The sequence below is a fragment of the Cetorhinus maximus genome, chromosome 7, assembly GCF_964194155.1.
Source record: "Cetorhinus maximus chromosome 7, sCetMax3.hap1.1, whole genome shotgun sequence".
Classification (NCBI taxonomy): Eukaryota; Metazoa; Chordata; class Chondrichthyes; order Lamniformes; family Cetorhinidae; genus Cetorhinus; species Cetorhinus maximus.
Genome location: NC_135885.1, coordinates 27,728,645 through 27,748,339, shown reverse-complemented (window position 1 = coordinate 27,748,339; position 19,695 = coordinate 27,728,645). Strand labels below are relative to the sequence as shown.

General features: G+C 46.7%; 1 protein-coding gene and 1 pseudogene across 2 annotated transcripts in view; one reads left to right on the top strand and one right to left on the bottom strand.

Annotated features, from left to right (window-relative positions):
* LOC144682673 (F-box-like/WD repeat-containing protein TBL1X) overlaps window positions 1-8,262 on the bottom strand; it is a 323,543-nt gene extending 315,281 nt beyond the window's left edge. For both annotated transcript variants that reach the window (XM_078545241.1, XM_078545245.1), the window contains exon 1: window positions 7,747-8,262. The gene's annotated coding sequence lies outside the window, so the exon portion shown is untranslated. The remainder of the gene's footprint in view (window positions 1-7,746) is intronic.
* On the top strand, window positions 4,830-5,017 carry LOC144682443 (large ribosomal subunit protein eL29-like; annotated as a pseudogene).
* Window positions 8,263-19,695: the final 11,433 nt, after the last annotated feature.

Sequence of the window (19,695 nt, the reverse complement as noted above, 5' to 3'; positions counted from 1 at the left end):
AATGAAAATTTTTTGCTTCCAAAAAAATCAACGAATTGCTGAATAAGCAGCCAAAATGGGTCTTGCCCAGAATAGTTTTTGGATGTGCATTTACACTCCATTGATTCCACTTCCCCCCCGCCAACAACCCCACACCTTAAGCACTCTTTCTCACAAATGGTGATGGAATCCAGAACTCTCTTGCCCAAATGGCTATGGATGCTAAGTCAATTTAAACTTTCAATTCTGAGAACAATTTATTTCATTAGCTAATGATCGAATAGAAAACAACTCAGGCTCAAGGGGTCGAATGGCCTTTGAGCTTTGGTGCTTTGAGCAATGCAGGAATCAACCAAGTTCAACCTCACAATCTTTATGCCTCAGAAGCACATCAATTGCTACATTTTCCCCAGATTACCTGGTTACTATCAGATTGCTGTTTGTGGGAGCTTGTTGTGCACAAAATGGCTGCTATGTTTTGTACACAGCGACTACACTTCAAAAGTACTTCATTGGCTGTGAAGTACTTTGGGGATGTCCTGAGGTCATGAAATGTGCTATTTAAATGCAAGTCTTTCTTTCACCAAGTAATTTCACCCATGATGTCACCTGGCATATACTCAGCGAGTGTCTGACATAGTTTATAGGAGAGCTAAAGGATTCATTCAGTTTGGAAAGACATTATAGTAACAGCGTGAGGGACTACAGTCTTTCAAAATCCGGACTGTAGTAGATGGCACATTTGGAACTTTGCAAGTTCCTACCAATAAACTCCTCAACTTTCTTATTGAAAGGGACACCGCTCATTGAATGCACACATTGAGGGTGCAGGTGCAAGGTGCCCTTCTTATGAGTACCAGATGTTCTGGAATTTAGAGCTGTGCATTCATCCCTCCATTAGCTCTTCCAGGAAGATAGCCAAGGGAACTTGGGGTGATGCGGTATTGCCCTTGCTGTCATGGATAATGATTCTGCTAACAGTTCCAAGAACAACAATGGCTTAGGAGCACCAGGAGGGATACGCCTTCACTAGAATCATCACTGAGATGACCACTAGGATTCTAACATCTCTTCATGATCACTGCCATCCATGGAATTGTGTTCCATCATACTGTCAGTGTTTGCAAAGGGCAGGAGGGAAAACTCAAAAAAGACAAAATGGTGCTGAGATTAGAAAACAAAATGTGTTCTATATATAATCTTAATTCATTGGGCACTAGTTAAGGTGCTGAAATGAAATAAGCTAAATTTTACAGAGAATAGACATTAAGGAGAGCTGGAATCATGTTATCTGTCAACATTACATCAAAGAAAGCTGGATATTCACGAACTACGAGAGAATTTCAGAAGCTAGCTATGTTATCTGAACTTGGAGACTATCAGAGTTTTCATCACACTTGCAGGCACAATATATAACATACCTAGACAATGCAGCAGAATAGGAGGTATCCCAACCCTCACACATCAGTTTACTCTTGGATAGACAGCATGATATAGAAAGAAGTTAGACCTTGCATCTAAGACCCCCTTTGGTCAGAGTGTAAGAGAACCAGGGAGCAAGGGAACAGGAGCCTAAGCAGATACGCCAAACCTACTTTTTCAGGCCCTCCTCGTATCTTCAGACCAGCCTCTTGTGCACTGAGGCCTCCTTGTCCGAGTGTAAGGCTGCGCAAGGGAGGCATGAGCCTATGTTGTGTGTATCAGCAAGCCATACAGAAGTGCCAGCTTGCCAAATTAGTGTGCTGTGAGGCCTAGACAGGCACAGCACAATTCAAATGTACTACACCTGGCCAGTGTTAAAGAGGGAAAAAGAATATGAGAGCTATATTATTGCATTTGAGAACCAACAGCATAGATCAAAACTGATACCAGGTCTCAGAAATCTAAGCTATAAGGATTTATTCAAGAAGTGATACCTATTTTCACCAGAAAACAAGTGGCCTTCAGGAGATCTAATAGTTTTAAAAATTATAAATGGGTTTGCTAAAGCTGATGTGGGTGATTTGTTTACAATGAATGGAATCAAAAATTGGGAGATATAAATTTGAAAATTACGAGTTAATAGGGACTTCAGGCAGAACCAATTCACACAAGGAGTGTCAAATATGTGGAATATGTCACTAGACTAGGTGACTGAAGTACATAATATAAATGAGTTCCGCCAGAGGTAAGTTTCTGGAGAAAGACATGATTAAAAGGACATGAGAGTAGAAATGAGTGACAGCAATGTTATCATACAGACACTTAACACACGTGTCAAATTCCTCCGCACTATTTTAATGGATACATTACCTCAGGTTAACATCTCCATTAAAATAGTGGAAAGAGGAACTTGATATGAGTGCCTGCACCATAACATTGTTGAGAAGGCAGGAAAATAGGGTTGAGATCCACTACAAATGTGTAAGCTTATTGGACCAGCTGTCCTTTTCCTGTTCCTAAAGTGCCTATGAATAGGCCAACTAATTTGGAGCAATGCCACATTTTATGAATTTCTACACTTACAAGCTGTAACACGTTTATTGCATTTTGCAGTGGCAATGAAAATGCGGGTCACTGAACATATCTGAATTATATCAAATCACTTTCTGTATTAAGTCACTTGCCTTTAGTAATGAAGCTAAGCTTCCTGACCTTTACGTCTTAGGGTAACACTTCAGACTGCAAAGCCGCTTTACCCATTGAGACATCATGACAATTTTACAGCCACAAAACTTCCATGGTGACAGCAACTTGCATTTACATTGTGCCTTTCAGAGGGAGAAAAATCACAGAGAAAAGCACAGAGGTTTAAGATAGTAATTTTAGAATTGGACGCCTAGACAGCTGAAGGCACAGTCACCAATGGAGGGGTGATGCAAATTGGTGATGAGGCCAGAATTGGGAGAATGCAAGTGTTCACGGAAAGTTGGAGAAGGTTACAGAGATAGGGAGGACCAAGGACAGGAGGGATTTGAACACAAGAATGAGAGTTTTTAATTTGCGATGTTGCTGGACTGGGAAAATATGGCACCAACCCACATGGAGATATTAGATCTCATTTAGGTTGCTCATTAGGTTGCTCAAAGAAGTCGGTTTTGAAAGGTGTCTTAAAAGAGGAAGGAGAGGTAGCAAGGCATAAAGGTATAGGGAGGGTATTCCAGAGCTTAGGATCTAGGCAACTTGAGGTGCAGCCATCAATAGTGGAACAATTAAAATCAGGCAGAAGGATGGTGATATAATTAAAGAAATTAGCATAGAAAGGTAGGAGGTTCTAAGTGGTCTGGCAGGCTTAAAAGTTGATAAATCTCCAGGCCTGGATGAAATGTATCCCAGGCTGTTGAGTGAGGCAAGGGACGAGATAGTTGGGGCGCTGGCAATAATTTTCAATACTTCTCTGGCCACAGGAGAGGTGCCAGAGGACTGGAGGACAGCCAACGTGGTACCATTATTCAAGAAGGGAGGAAGGGATAAACCAGGGAACAACAGGCCAGTCAGTCTAACCTCAGTGGTGGGGAAAATATTGGAAGCAATTCAGAGGGACAGAATTAATCTATACTTGGAGAGGCAGGGATTAATCAAGGACAGTCAGCATAGTTTTGTTAAGGGGAGGTCATGTATGACCAATTTGATTGAATTTTTCAAAGAGGTGACCAGGTGTGTAGATGAGGGCAATGCATTTGACATAGTCTACTTGGACTTCAGCAAGGCTTTTGATAAGGTCCCACATGGGAGACTGATAATGAAGGATCCAAGGCAATTTGGCGAATTGGATCCAGAATTGGCTGAGTGGCAGGAAGCAGGGGATGATGGTCGAGGGGTGTTTTTGTGACTGGATGCCTGTGTCCAGTGGGGTTCCACAAGGATCGATGTTGGGTCTCTTGCTGTTTGTGGTATATATAAACGATTCAGACTTGAATGTAGGAGGGTTGATCAGTAAGTTCACGGATGACACAAAAATTGGTGGAGTGCTAAATAGTTAGGAGGATAGCCTTAGTTTATAGGAGAATGTAGACGGGTTGGTCAGATGGGCTGATTAGTGGCAAATGGAATTTAATCCAGATAAGTGTGAGGTGATGCACTTGGGCAGGACAATTAAAGCACGGGAATACATGGTGAATGGTAGGGCCCTGGGAAGTATTGAGGATCAAAGGAACCTTGATGTGCATGTCCACCGGTCCCTTAAGTAGCGGGGCAGATAAATAAGGTGGTTAAGGCGGCATACGAGATACTTGCCTTTATTAGCTGAGGCATAGAATATAAGAGCAGGGAGGTTATGCTGGAACTGTATAAAATGCTGGTTAGGCCACAGCTAGAGTATTGCATGCAGTTCTTGAATCCGCATTATAGGAAGGATGTGGTTGCACTAGAGAGAGTGCAGAGAGTACCAAGCTGTTGCCTGGGCTGGAGAGTTTTAGTTATTAGGAGAGATTGGATAGACTGGGCTTATTTTCCCTGGAGCAGAGGAGATTAAAGGGGGACATGATTGAGGTGTATAAAATTATGAGGGGCAAAGATAGGGTAGACTGGAAGGAACTTTTCCCCTTGGTGGTGGGATCAATAACTGGGGGCATAGATTTAAGGTTAGGAAGAAGTTTTTCACCCAGAGGGTGGTGGGAATCTGGAACTCACTGCCTGAAAGGGTGGTAGAGGCAGATACCCTCATAACATTTAAGAAGTATTTGGATGTGCACTTGCAATGCCATGGGCCTAGTGCTGGAAATGGGATTAGAATAGTTAGGTACTTGTTTGACCGGCGCAGACTCAATGGGCCGAAGAGCCTTTTTCTGTGCTGCAGACCTTTGTGACTCTATGCTCTTCTGGTGGCTGCTGGTGGTGGAGGCGTCGGCTTAGGAGATCAGTTGAGAGTCATGGCCAAATCCAAGAATCACATCAACCACAATCAGTCCAGTAAGTGGCACAGGACTGGGATCAAAAAGCCCAAGTCTTATTGATTTGAACCCCTGAAAGGAGTTGATCCTGAGGAACATGTGGTTTGCCAAGAAACACAACAAAAAAGGAGCAGGGAAGATTGAACGCAAAAAATAAAATGGCAATCACTAAGAAAAGGATCGACAGTTTTAACAATTTAAGATCTATTGTCCTTGAGGATGGCAGCCATGTGATACATTGTATTCCAAATTGTTTATTTTGAATAAAACCCAAGTTGGGACTTCAAAAAAAACAATCGAAATCGGGATGCTCAAGAGGCTAAAATTAGAGGAACGCAGATATCTCAGAGAGTTGTGGGGCTGGAAATTACAGAGACAGGGAGGGGTGAAGCCAAGAGGGATTTGAAAACAAGAATAAGGGTTTTAAAATCAAGATGTGATGGATGGGATCCAATGTAGATCAGTGAACACATGGGGTGATACGGGAACAGAACTTAAGTCATTCAGATGTAAAATTGGCACCTAGGGTTTTCTGCCAGTATAGAAACCACACAATTTTAATCTCCATTGTAATATTTGACCTGTTATGTGCCATAGTAGCAAGTTGAAAATCTACAGTGGTGACCCAATTATTTTGGACTAAACAGTAGATAGTATAAAAACCTCTATCAATAACTATAAGAGTGTTTACGCCATCTATATTTCCACATAATGTGCAGAAAGCACCCTCAAAAATGGGCATATTTTGGGATCAATGTTTAGTCACAGCATGAAAAGTTATCAGTAACTCTGTAACCAACCATTTCACTAATTTTGACATTCTGACATCACATTCTTCAGCTAACGTGATTTCCAATATGGCAACCAAAGAGCTCAGTGAGCTACCAAGCTGAATTCAGATCTTCCAACCACAGAATCTTTTCCATGTATTTTGTCCAATTTTCACCTCCATGTCTTGAAGCCAATAATTCTTGCTAGGTATGTTTCTAAGGGCACTATCAGCCCTCTAGTACCTTGACGCAAAATCATTATGGCGTAGAAGGTGGTCAATTGGCACATCGAGCAGTGCCAGCTCTCTGTGGAGCAATACAATCTGTGCTATTCCCCCACTGTATCACTCCCCTCAGTCTTCTTTGCTCCAAAGGGAACAACCCCAGCTTCTCTAACATTCCTGGAATCATCCTGATAAACATGTCAAGGACCTTCAGATCTTTCCTTGTTCAAGTGATTATTTTTCAGGCACAGCTTAGAAACTGTGTCCTTAAAATCACGTGGAGATTCTATCCGGTGCAAGGATGGCAAACACCCAGGAGTGGTAAAAATGGTTGAAATCAGTGTCAATGCTGTTTCTTTAGAGGACTGGCTAGCCTGCTGCCAATGTTATGGTAGGAGAATCCCTGCAAAATTTCAGCACCTGAATGTTTGTAAACTATTTGGCCTTGAAAGGCATCCCAGCCAAGTCAAATCCTGTTCTCATCAGATGCCAGCAGACAGGTATTTTCCAGCTGAGGTCACTAGATAGCATTCCAGAATAGGAAACCTGGCTGATTGTTTCCACTCTCAAACCCAGAGGCATTGAGGGTATCCGTCATGTTCCAAACTGCTGAGAGCAACTAATTCACCACAGCTCAGCAACTGAACCTGATCCTTCTGCTCTGCATGATTTGGTAATAGGTGATTTAAAAAGGTTTTTACCTTCCCTTAGAGTCATATAGCATTTGCCTAGTATAAATAGAATACCTTCAATGCCCTTTTCATGCACATAATGCAAAACTGCACAACAGGGCAAGCAGTGAGTTGCAGCCAGTCTGGAGTGAAAATAAAACAAATTTCATAGCAAGTATTATTGCCCACATTCGTGGGATTGTTGCAATTTCAAACTTTTATTTCCAAATTTGGAAGGCTAAGGAAACAGTTAAGTGATGTAACTATGTCATCATGGTGCAATAACTGTGGAAATAAGGTTCACAGTTTATTGTTTCTGTGAATGCTATTTTTAAAAGCTCTTTACTTCAATTATACACAGCTATATCCTAAACATTGCAGTGTGGTTTGCTCAGAAATAAATTGAAAATACATTTAAAATGTATGCATTCATTCAATTAAGCTGCAGGAAATGTACTGTACACACCAAATTTACTAAATGCCAAACAGTAAACATGGAGAATAAACACACTTTTATAATATAATATTGTGTGAACAGACTCCATTATATGTGGTTTCCCTACTATGAAACACTGAATCAGTGTGCTTCCCCTCCCCCAACACGTTGCTGAGGCAATCCACGCCATCTGCATGGTGAATATTTCAAATTTTACACTTTTCCCAGGGTTTAAAAAACAAAAAACTCTGAGCACCAAAATATTCATTCGTGCATTTAAACGATCCACACTTAAACACACAGAAATGGTAGCCATACCTATCCGTGACCTAGTTTCACGAAAGAAGCAATTGTTATCACTATGTATACAATGTGTCATGTGTAAAATCAATACATTATAACCTCTGTGCTTTTGAACACTAGTCTGCAATTGTATGAGCGACCACATGCACATATATTTCATTCATTTCACCCAAAACGTGTTTTTATGGAAAACAAATGATAATTAACTATGAAAGAACAACTCGTTGAGCCTCCACTTCAACCCATATTTTTTTCCTAATGAACACTGCTTGATTTTAAGGATCCCTGAATGACAGTAATTAATATTCCCAAGTCACAGAAAGTACCATTTAGCAACAACCCCCATCTCCAAACTGTAAGCACCCCTCCCCCACCAAACCAAAACTATTTCAGTTTAACTGCTTTTTAAAAAGTCAGAACAAATAATATAACCCAAGTAACATCTTGAAAAGTTGTTTAGATCAATGCTGTGTCTATATATAAACATCTTACCTTATACAATGCTGGTTTTAAAAAAAACCCAGAGCTTGTTTTCACTTCCACAAACAACGAAAAGCTCCAACTACTTTTTTGTGTGTTTTTTAAAATATATATATGTATTTTTCAAAAAGGTTTAAAAGAAGCGTTTTTCACGTATTACTCATCACCAGGCTATCTCTCTCTCTCTTCTGTAGTCGGTCAATATGTGCCTCGGAAAGGCCTATAATTGGAAGAATATCAACTATAGTTCGCATGTATGTCTTGATCCAAAGCTAATGACACCGAAACGATGTGGTGGCGAATGGAAATGAGGAGGGAGGGAAAATATAGAGAGAGAGAGAGAGGGAGAGGATTCGGTGGGGGAGGGGTGAGAGAGAGAGAGAGGTAAAAGTTGATCGCAGAATGGCGTCAGAAGCTGCTGCTGGTTTCTAAAACATTCATTTCCCAGACTGAGTGAGTGAATGTGAGAGAAGGAAACAGCAACGGCCGCGCAGACAGGCACCGACACACTGAAGCTCAGCTCAGCGCCAGGCAACCAGCCAGTGACCCGCAAGGGAAAAAACCAGCCTCCCCTCTCCCGACTCTCCCCCCCCCCCCCACTCAACCCTCCCCATCCCCACCCACACTCAACCCTCCCCACCCCCACACTCAACCCTCACCCACACTCAACCCTCCCCACCCCCCACACTCAACCCTCCCCACCCCCCACACATTCAACCCTCCCCATCCCCACCCACACTCAACCCTCCCCACCCCCACACTCAACCCTCCCACCCCCACACTCAACCCTCACCCACACTCAACCCTCCCCACCCCCACCCACACTCAACCCTCCCCACCCCCACTCAACCCTCCCCACCCACACTCAACCCTCCACACCCCCCACACTCAACCCTCCCCATCCCCACCCACACTCAACCCTCCCCACCCCCACACTCAACCCTCACCCACACTCAACCCTCCCCACCCCCACCCACACTCAACCCTCCCCACCCCCACTCAACCCTCCCCACCCACACTCAACCCTCCACACCCCCCACACTCAACCCTCCCCATCCCCACCCACACTCAACCCTCCCCACCCCCACACTCAACCCTCACCCACACTCAACCCTCCCCACCCCCCCACACTCAACCCTCCCCACCCCCCACACTTAACCCTCCCCACCCCCCACACTCAACCCTCCCCACCCCCCACACACTCAACCCTCCACACCCCCCACACTCACCCTCCCCACCCCCCACACACTCAACCCTCCACACCCCCCACACTCAACCCTCCCCACCCCCACCCACACTCAACCCTCCCCACCCCCACACTCAACCCTCACCCACACTCAACCCTCCCCACCCCCCACACTCAACCCTCCCCGCCCCACACACTCAACCCTCCACACCCCCCACACTCAACCCTCCCCACCCCCACCCACACTCAACCCTTCCCACCCCCACTCAACCCTCCCCACCCCCACCCACACTCAACCCTCCCCACCCCCACACTCAACCCACCCCACCCCCCACACTCAACCCACCCCACCCCCCCACACTCAACCCTCCCCACCCCCACACTCAACCCTCCCCACCCCCACACTCAACCCTCCCCACCCCCCCCACACTCAACCCTCCCCACCCCCACACTCAACCCCCACACTCAACCCTCCCCACCCCCACACTCAACCCTCCCCACCCCCCCACACTCAACCCTCCCCACCCCCCACACTCAACCCCCACACTCAACCCTCCCCATCCTCACCCACACACACAACCCTCCCCACCCCCACACAACCCTCCCCACCCTCCACACTCAACCCTCCCCACACTCAACCCTCCCCACCCCCACACTCAACCCTCCCCACCCCCCACACTCAACCCTCCCCACCCCCCACACTCAACCCTCCCCACCCCCCACACTCAACCCTCCCCACACTCAACCCTCCCCACCCCCACACTCAACCCTCCCCACCCATCACACTCAACCCTCCCCACCCATCACACTCAACCCTCCCCACCCCCCACACACTCAACCCTCCCCACTCCCCCACACTCAACCCTCCCCACTCCCCCCAAACCAACCCCCACACTCAACCCTACACCCAACCTCCCCACTCCTCCCCATACTCAACCCTCCCCACCCCCACACTCAACCCTCCCCCACCCACCCTACTCAACCCTCCCCCACCCACCCTACTCAACCCTCCCCCACATCCCTCCCCCCCACACCACCTCCCCCCACACCCCCTCCCCTCCCCCTCCCCCACCACCCTCCCCTCCCCCCGCTCCCACACCTGCCCCACCCCCCCACATCCTCACTCCCCTCTCCCAAGACCCTCCCTCACTCCCCTCCCCTCCCTTCTCCCAAATGCTCACTCTTCCCACCTCCCTTCCCCCACACCCTCACTCCCCTCCCCCACAACACTCCCCTCCTCTCCCCCACACCCCTCCCGCAAACCGCCATCCCCTCCCCCAAACCCCCATCCCCTCCCCCACTCCCCTCCCCCACACCTCACTCCCCTCCCCCACTCCCCTCCGTCCACAACCCCCACCCACACTACCCCCAAACCCCACTCCCCTCTGCCACATCCGTCCCTCAGTCCATGCTCCCACTCCCCACAACCCCACACACCCTCCAGGATCCTCCCCCCACACACTAACAACCCCACTCCGCCCAACACCCTCACCCCTCCCACACTCCCCCACTCCCACACCCTCCCTCCCCTCCCCTCCCTTCCCCCACACCCTCACTCTCCTCCCCCACACCCCCACCCCACTACCCTACCCCCACACCACTCCCCTCCCCACCCTCCACAATCCCTCCCCCATGCACACACACCCCCACCCCCCCAACTCCCCACTCCCCTCCCTCTCCTCCTCCCCACTTCCCTACCCCCCATTGCCACAGCCCCCATTCCCCTCCCCTCCCCCCAACAACCTCACTCCCCTCCAATCCCCCACACCCTTACTCCCCTCCTCCACACCCCCTCTCCCCTCCTCACCCCCACTCACCTCCCCCACAACCACACTCCCCTCCACACACACCCTCACTTGCTCACCCCCACTCCCCTCCCCTAGATAACCCCACTCCCACACGCCCTCGTGCACATACCCTCTCCCACTCCTCTCCCCCACACATCCCCACAACCCCCACTCCCACTCCCCTCCACTGCACACCCTGGCCCCGTCCCCCCCGCACCTCCACTCCCCATCCCCCTCACACCCCCACTGTCCACTCCCTGCCACGCCCCCATTTCCCCCCAAGTTCCCCCTCCCCCCCAACTCCCCTCCTCCCAACTCCCCTCCTCCCAACTCCCCTCCCCCCCAACTCCCCTACCCCCCACCCCGCTCACCCCACATCCCCACTCCTCTCCTGCCCAGCCCCACTCCCCTCCCCACCACACCCTCACTTCCCTCCCCCTCTCCAACACCCCCACTCCGCTCCCCCAACTCTCCACACCCCCCCCATGCCCCCATGCCCTTCCCCCAGCACCTCCACTCTCTGCCCTCCAAAACAATCCACCCCCACCCCCTCATCCCCTACAACCCCCTCCCCTACACCCCCTTGTCCCCTTATCCCCCACCCCTCATCCCCCTATCCCCACCCCCTCGTCCCCCCATATCCCCCACCCCCTCGTCCCCCCATATCCCCCACCCCCTCGTCCCCCCATATCCCCCACCCCCTCGTCCCCCCATATCCCCCACCCACTCGTCCCCCCATATCCCCCACCCCCTCGTCCCCCCATATCCCCCACCCCCTCGTCCCCCCATATCCCCCACCCCCTCGTCCCCCCTTATCCCCCACCCCCCGTCCCCCCATATCCCCCACCCCCTCGTCCCTTATCCCCCACCGCCTCCTCCCCCTATCCCCCACCCCCTCGTCTCCTATCCCCCACCCCCTCGTCTCCTATCCCCCACCCCCTTCACCCCCCATCCCCCACCCCCTTCACCCCCCTATCCCCCACCCCCTTCACCCCCCTATCCCCCACCCCCTTCACCCCCCTATCCCCCACCCCCTTCACCCCCCTATCCCCCACCCCCTTCACCCCCCTATCCCCCACCCCCTCGTCCCCCTATCCTCCACCCCTCTCTCCCTCCCCCCTCCCCATCCCTCTTCCCCCTCATCCCCCTCCCCATCCCTCTCCCCCCATCCCTTCCCTCTCCCCCCCTCATCCCCCTCCCTGTCTCTCTCCCCCCCTCATCCCCCCATTCCCCTCCCCCCTCAACTCTTTTATATCTCTCCTACATATATGCGTTCGTTTTTGCATTTTACTCCACGGCATGTGACACAGCTTTCTTTAAAATTCCAGTTGTATGTCTTGCTTTCTCACACAGAAGGTCTCTCACTATATATGAGCATTCATTCTTGCGTTATTTGGCATGGCTGGTTATACAGCTTTTAAAATTCAAATTATACGTCTGCTTTCTCACAGAACTTCAATGGATTCTTAAAATGATCTCAGGACATACCAAGCAGATTTTTTTTTTAAAGTTTTAAAAACACAGGCATTTTGCTGCTCCATGGCGCGGGGTGGTGGGGGGGAAAGGGTGTTCCCAGCCACAGATCCGACTTTCATCCTGCTGCATGTTTTTTTTATTTATTTATCATTTTGTACGTGTTTCTGCTCCACGCCAGAGGACATGATTTCACACACACACACACACACAAAAACCTAACCTACATACATTCAACAACGTGCTGTAAGCTCGGATCGAAATGCAATCCGCACATTAGAATTAAAGTAACCAATTGAACTTCAAACAAGTCTAGACTGCAACTGAATCTATTAAATGCAATGCCCTGGTGCATCGAAATAGGTGAAAAATGGTTTGTTATTTCGCTGTGCAATGTATTCAATGGTAACAGTTTTTTTTTTGCACCATGTGCTGCCCTTCCCCCAGCCACGCTGGGAGAGCCTGTGTGTGTGTGTGGTTTTTTTTCTGCCTGCCTGGTCACCGTGTGGGTGATTGATTCTCCTTTCCTCTTGCTCAGTCATTCAGATTTGAAAGTAAATAACAAGTTGACATCATTACAGGTCTCTGCATTACAGTGACACATTCGCAGCGTTACCGTACCACCCCGAAATGTGGCGCCCCGCTTCCGCCAGTACAAGGGGAAGGTGGGTGGGAGGGTAGGTGGGGGGAAGGGACGGCTCACTCTCTGCACCAGGAAAATATATGCAACTCATCTCTCTCTCTCTCTCTCTTTCGATCGGCATCGCGGAAAAAAAAAACACATACCCAGTTTTGCAAATTTAGGTCAACCCAAAGCGCAGTGCAACTGCATCTGTTTAATAAGTGTTTCAATCACAGGGAAAATGCCCACCCCTCCTTTGCGGCATTTTTAGTTTTTAAGATTTGACACGATGGTGGAAACACGTTTGCTGCCATCTTCACACGTTTTTGCGTTTGATAATTTGCTGTTAATCGAATTAAGTCTGATTGACAGCTCATTTGTGCAGCTCAGGCTCCTGTAATCTGATTGTTTTGGTATGGTGAAGATGAACTTGACCTGTTCCCCAGAATGGCATTGTTCCTTTTGTGCTCCCGTGTACAGACCTTTCCCAGTGTATCTTGTTTAAAAAGGGTATGCAATGCAAAGCACATGCAAAGTGTCCACCAAGATTTTCTAATAAATCGTAAACTATATTTTATGCAAATCATTTTCACAAACAACAACTCTCATTTCTATAGCTCCTTTAACATCATAAAACCTCCCAAAGTGCGTCACAGAAGCATTTTAAAAATATGACACCAAGCCACATTGATTCATAGAGTGGTCACAGCACAGAAGGAGACCATTCGGGCCATTGTATTCATGCTGGTCCTCTGCAAGAATAACTCAACTAGTCCCACTCCCGCTGCCTTTTCCAACTTTTAGCCCTACAATTTTTTTTCTCATACGAACATCCAAATTAGGAATAGGAGTAGGCCACTCGGCCCCTCATATCTGCTCCGCCATTCAGTAAGATAGAACCATGGAAAAGTTACAGCGCAGAAAGAGGCTATTCTGCCTATCATGTCTGTGCCGGCTAGAAAAAAAGATGAAAAAGGAACTAGCTGCTCATTTTAATCCCGCTTTCCAGCACCTGCTTTATCTTGGCCTGTATGTTTCTGGATAACCCAAAGGGGCTCTAGATTTGGCAGTACCATCCTTTTCTTTTGTAGGGACATGTCAACACTTTGCCCGTAGAATCTCACTTTTGAATGCCTCCCACTGATTTGACACTGTTTTCCCTTCTAATATCTGTATCCAGTCCACTCTCGCCAGCTCACCTCTGAGCTTCGTAAAATTAGTCTTCCCCAATGTACTCCTGTTCTATCTTTTCCCTTTTCCATAAAAATGCTAAATCTAACTGTATTATGGTCACTATCTGCAAAATGATCCCTCACTGCTACTTTATCCACTTGCCCAGCTTCATTTCCTAAGACTAAATCTAGAATTGCACCCCCTCCTTGTTGGGCTTGTTACATGCTGGCTAAGAAAGTTCTCTTGAATGCAGTTCAAAAACTTTGTGCCCACTATGCCCTTCACACTGTTCATACCCCAATTGATATTAGGGTAGTTGAAGTCCCCAACTATTGTTGCCCTATCATTTTTGCACTCAGAAATCTGCCTACATATTTGCTCTCCTAACTCTCATCCACTATTTGGGGGTCCATAGTACAGTCCTAGCAGTGTGGCTGCCCGTTTTTTTATTTCTGTACTCAACCCATATGGCCTCATTTGATGCATCATTTAGTACATCATTCCTCCTCACAGCTGTAATTGATTCTTTAACCAATAGTGCTCTACCCCCACATTTTTATCCCCCTCCCTATCCTGTCTGAAAATTCTATATCCAGGAATGTTGAGCTGCCATTTTTGCCCCTCCTTAAGCCAAGTTTCTGTCATAGCAACAATTTCATGTTGCCATGTGTCTATGTGTGTCCTCCGCTCATCGGCTTTATTTGATATACTCTTTGTATTTACATATATACCTTTTAACACTACCAAATTCCCGTGCTGTACACTTTTTAACCTGTTCTTCTCCTGTCTTTCAGAGTCACTAACTAATTCTCCAATTCCTGTTCCCTGCTCTGACTTTGCCCTCAGTTTCCTACCCCATTGCCAATCTTGTTTAAACCCCCCCCAAAAATCGTGGCTGGTCTGAATGTAACCTCAACCCCACATTCCTGCCTACCCCTGATAACCTTTCACCCCCTTGTTAATCATGAATTTATTTAACTCTGCCTTAAAAATATTCAAAAACTCTACTTCCATCGCCTGATGAGGAAGAGAGTTCCAAAGGCTCACAACCCTCTGAGAGAAAAAAATTTCTCCTCATTTCTGTCTTAACTGAGCGACCCCTTATTTTTAAACAGTGACCCCTAGTTCTAGATTCTATCCACAACCACCCTGTCAAGACTCCTCAGGATTTTAAAGGTTTCAATTAAGTCGCCTCCTACTCTTCTAAATTCTAGAGGGTACAAGCAGAACCTGTCCAGCCTTTCCTCATAAGACAACCCGACCATTCCTGGGCCAGAATTTTCTGTTTGGCGTGCGGACATGCGCCTGACACGCTTGAGCGTAAAATGATGTGCGATGACGTCAGGCGAGTGTCCCGATGTCATTGCGCACTTGCACGATATTTCGGTCAGCGGGCAAGCGCAGGAGTTGGCAGCTTGCCTGCCGATAATTAACAAGCCTATTAAGGCCAGGCCTTTGGATTTTTTATGAAACCTCATCCATGGGTGGGATGATGTATCCAACAGCAATTAAAAATAAAATAAAAATGTTTAAATCTCATTTATAACGTTCTTGCCCATGTGACTCTGTCACATGAGGGGACATGTTAACCTTATATTTTAAATCTTCATTTATAATGCTAGAAATCTTCAGCTCCCTGAGGCAGCTCTGTGCCTTCAGGGAGTTTTCAGTGCACGCACCCGTGCGCGTGCGCTGACTTCCGCGCTCATGCTCCTTCTGCCCCCACCCAGCAGCGCTGCAGCGCATGATTCACACTGGCTGGCCGTTAATTGGCCAGCCTGTGTGAAATCGTGTTCGGGACCCGATCGCGGACAGCGGTCAGTTTCGCAGGCGCTTCTAGGCCCGCCTGCCACACCGGCCCGACAAGGTAAAAATTGTATTTTTGTAAATTGTAAATTGTATCTCTGGTATTAGTCTAGTAAACCTTCTCTGAACTGCTTCTAATGCATTTACATCTTTCTTTAAATAAGGAGACCGGTACTGTACATAATATTCCAGATGTGGTCTCACCAATGCCCTGTACAACTGAAGCATAACCTCCCCGCTTTTGTAGTCAATTCCCCTCACAATAAATGATAACATTCTATTCGCTTTCCTAATTACCTGCTGTACCTGAATACTAACCTTTTGTGATGCATGCACTAGGACACCCAGATCCCTCTGAATCTCAGAGCTCTGCAATCTCTCAACATTTAAATAATAAACTTCTTTTTTATTCTTCCTGCCATAACTAATGATTTCACATTTGCCCACATTATACTCCATTTGCCAGATCTTTGCCCACTAACTTAACCTATCTATATCACTCCCTACGTCCTCTTCACAATTTACTTTCCTACTTATCTTTTTGTTGTCAGAAAATTTAGTAACCGTTCCTTTGGTCCCTTCATCCAAGTCATTTACATAAATTGTAAAAATGTTGAGGCCCCAGCACTGATCCCTGTGACACACCGTCATATCCTGCCAACTAGAAAAAGGCCCATTTATGCCAACTCTCTGCTTCCTGTTAGCTAGCCAATCTTCTATCCATGCCAATATGCCACTCCCTACACCATGAGTTTTTATTTTCTGCAATAACCTTTGATGTGGCACTTTATCAAATGCCTTCTGGAAATCTAAGTACAGTACATCCACTAGTTCCCCATTATCCAGAGCACATGTGACTCCTTAAAAGAAATCTAATAAATTGGTTAAACACAAAGCCATGTTGACTCTGCCTGATTGCCTTGAATTTTTCAAAGTGCCTTGCTATAACACCTTTAATAATAGCTTCTAACATTTTTCCTATGACAGATGTTAGGCTAACTGGCCTCTAGTTTCCTGCTTTCTGTCTCCTTCCCCTTTTGAATAAAGGAGTTATATTTGCTATTTTCCAGTCTAATGGAACCTTCCCCCAAATGTCATTCTTTTCCAATCTTCTAACCTGCCACCCATCTTTCCATAATTATATGCTTTTTCTTTAAGTTTGATACTGTCTTTAACTTTTTTAGTCAACCATGGATGGTGGGCCCTCTCCTTGGAATTTTTCTTTCTCATTGGAATGTATACATTCTGTTTATTCTGAAACATCCCTTCATATGTCTGCCACTGAACATCTATTGACATATCCCTTAGCCTCATTTGCCAGTTTACTTTAGCTGCTCTGCTTTCATGCCCTTATAATTGCCCTTATTTAAGTTTTAAATACGAGTCTTGTACGCACTCATTTCTCCCTTAAAATGAATGTAAAATTCAATCATATCATGATCGCTGCCTTCACTAGGAAGTTAGCAATTAATCCTATCTCATTGCTCAATACCAGGCCTAGTATAGCCTGCTCCTTGGTTGGCCCCAGAACATGCTGATGCAAGAAACTATGCCAAAAACATTCTATGAACTCCTCATCTATGCTACCTTTGTCCATCTGATTTTTCCAGTCTATATGTAGATTAAAATCCCCCATGATTATTGCTGTACCTTTCTAGCAAGCTCCCATTATCTCTTCTTTTATACTCTGTCCTACTGTGTAGTTACAATTAGGGGGCCTGTCTACCATTCCCACAAGTGATTCTTGCCTTTATAATTCCTCATCTCAACCCAAACCACTTCTATATCCTGGTTTCCTGAACTTAGCTTATCCTTCTCTAATGTGCTAATCATTAATTAACAGAGCCACCCCTCCACATTTTCCTAACTTCTTGTCCATCCTAAATATCATGTACCCTTCAATATTCAGGTCCCAATCTATGTCATCATGTAGCCATGTCTCTCTAATGGCTATCAGATCATACTTATTTATTTCTATTTGTGTACCAGTTCATTTGTTTTGTTTCGAATGCTACATGCATTTAGATACAGAGTCTTTAGTTTTGTCTTTTTATTATTTTTGTAGCATCAAGTCTTATCTGCTAATTTACTCTTAGAATTGTATTCTCTGTCCTTTCCTGTCACAATCTGTTTATCATATCCCATATTAACACTTGTCTCTTCTGCCTCGTCTCTACTCTTTGGTTTGCCACATCTCCCCAAATTTAATAAAAGCAAAATGCTGCGGGTGCTGGAAATCTGAAACAAAAACAGAAAATGCTGGAAAAACTCAGCAGGTCTGACAGCATCTGTGGGGAGAGAAAAACAAAGTTAACATTTCGAGTCCGTACGACCCTTCTTCAGAGCATTTTTGTTCCCCAAATTTGATCCTTTGCCCCCAATATTCAGTTTAAAACCCTCTCTACTTCCCTAGTTAGGCAGCTCGCAAGGACACCAGCCCCAGCACGGTTCAGGTGTAGACTGTCCCAACAGTACAGATCCCACTTTCCCCAATTCTGTTGCCAGTGCTCCATAAACCAGAACCTACTTCTCCCACACCAGTCTTTGAGCCATGCATTCATTTCTCTAATCTTATTTGTCCTATGCCAATTTGTAGGTGGCTCAGGTAATAATACAGAAATTATTACCTTTGAGGTTCTGCTTCTTAATTTAGGTGCCTAGCTCCTCATACTGACTATGCAGAGCTTCCTTCCTCATCCTGCCTATGTCGTTGGTACATACATGGACCATGACCACTGGATCCTCTCCCTCCCACTGCAAGTTCCTCTCCAGCCCTGAGCAGATGTCCCAAACCCTGGCAGGCAACAAAGCCGTCTGGACTCTCACTCTTTGCTACAGAGAAGAGTGCCAATCCCCCTCACTATACTGTCCCCTACTACCGCTACATTCCTTTTTGCTCCCTCCACTTGGATGACTTCCTGTACCACAGTGCCATGGTCAGTTTGCTCATCTCTTCAGATAATTGTCCAATTTTCTCTTCTGAATGTCATGATTGTATCTGCACCCATCACACTTCCAGTTTAGATTACTAAAGAGATAGGTTTTAAGGAATATTAAAGAAGGAAAGCAAGGTAGAGAGGTGTAGGGAGGGAATTCCAAAGCTTAGGGGTTAGGCAACTGAAGGCACGGCCACCAACAGAGGGACGAGTAACATCCAAAATGCTAAGAAGGCCAGAATTAAATGAGCGTGGAGATCTTGGAGAGTTGTGGTGCTGGATGAGCTTGCGGAGATAGGCCATGGAGGGGTCTGAAAACAAGGGGGAGAATTTTAAAATCAAGATGGTGGGAGCCAATGTAGGTCAGTGAGCACAGGGCTGATAAAGGAATGGGATTTGGTGCAAGTTAAGATATGGGTAGCAGAATTTTGGATGACCTCAAGTTTACAGAGGGTAGAATGTGGGAGACCAGCCAGGAGGGCATTGGAATAGTCACGTCGGAATAGTTGAGTCCAGAGGGAACAAAAGCTTGAATGAGGATTTCAGCAGCAGATGAGCTGAGATGGGGTAAAGTCAAGTGATGTTATCAAGGTTTACCAGTTTCAGTGATGGCACAGATATGAGGCCGGAAGCTCACCTTAGTGTCAAATTGACACCAAGGTTGTGAACAGACTGGTTTAGTTTCAGGCTCTTGCCAGGGAGTGGGATGGAGTCAGTAGCTGGGGAATGGAGTTTGCAGCGGGGACAAAAACTGATGGCTTCAGTCTTCCCAATATTTAATTGAAGGGAATATCCACTCATCTAGTACTGAATGTCGAAAAAGCAGTCTGATATCGAGTAACATTGGAGGAGTCGAAAGAGGTGGTGTTGAGGTGGGTGTTGTCAGCGTACGTGTGAAAACTAACACTGCTTTCAGGTAATGTCACCAAGGGGTAGCATGTAGATGAGAAATAGGAGGGGGCTGAGAATAGATCCTTG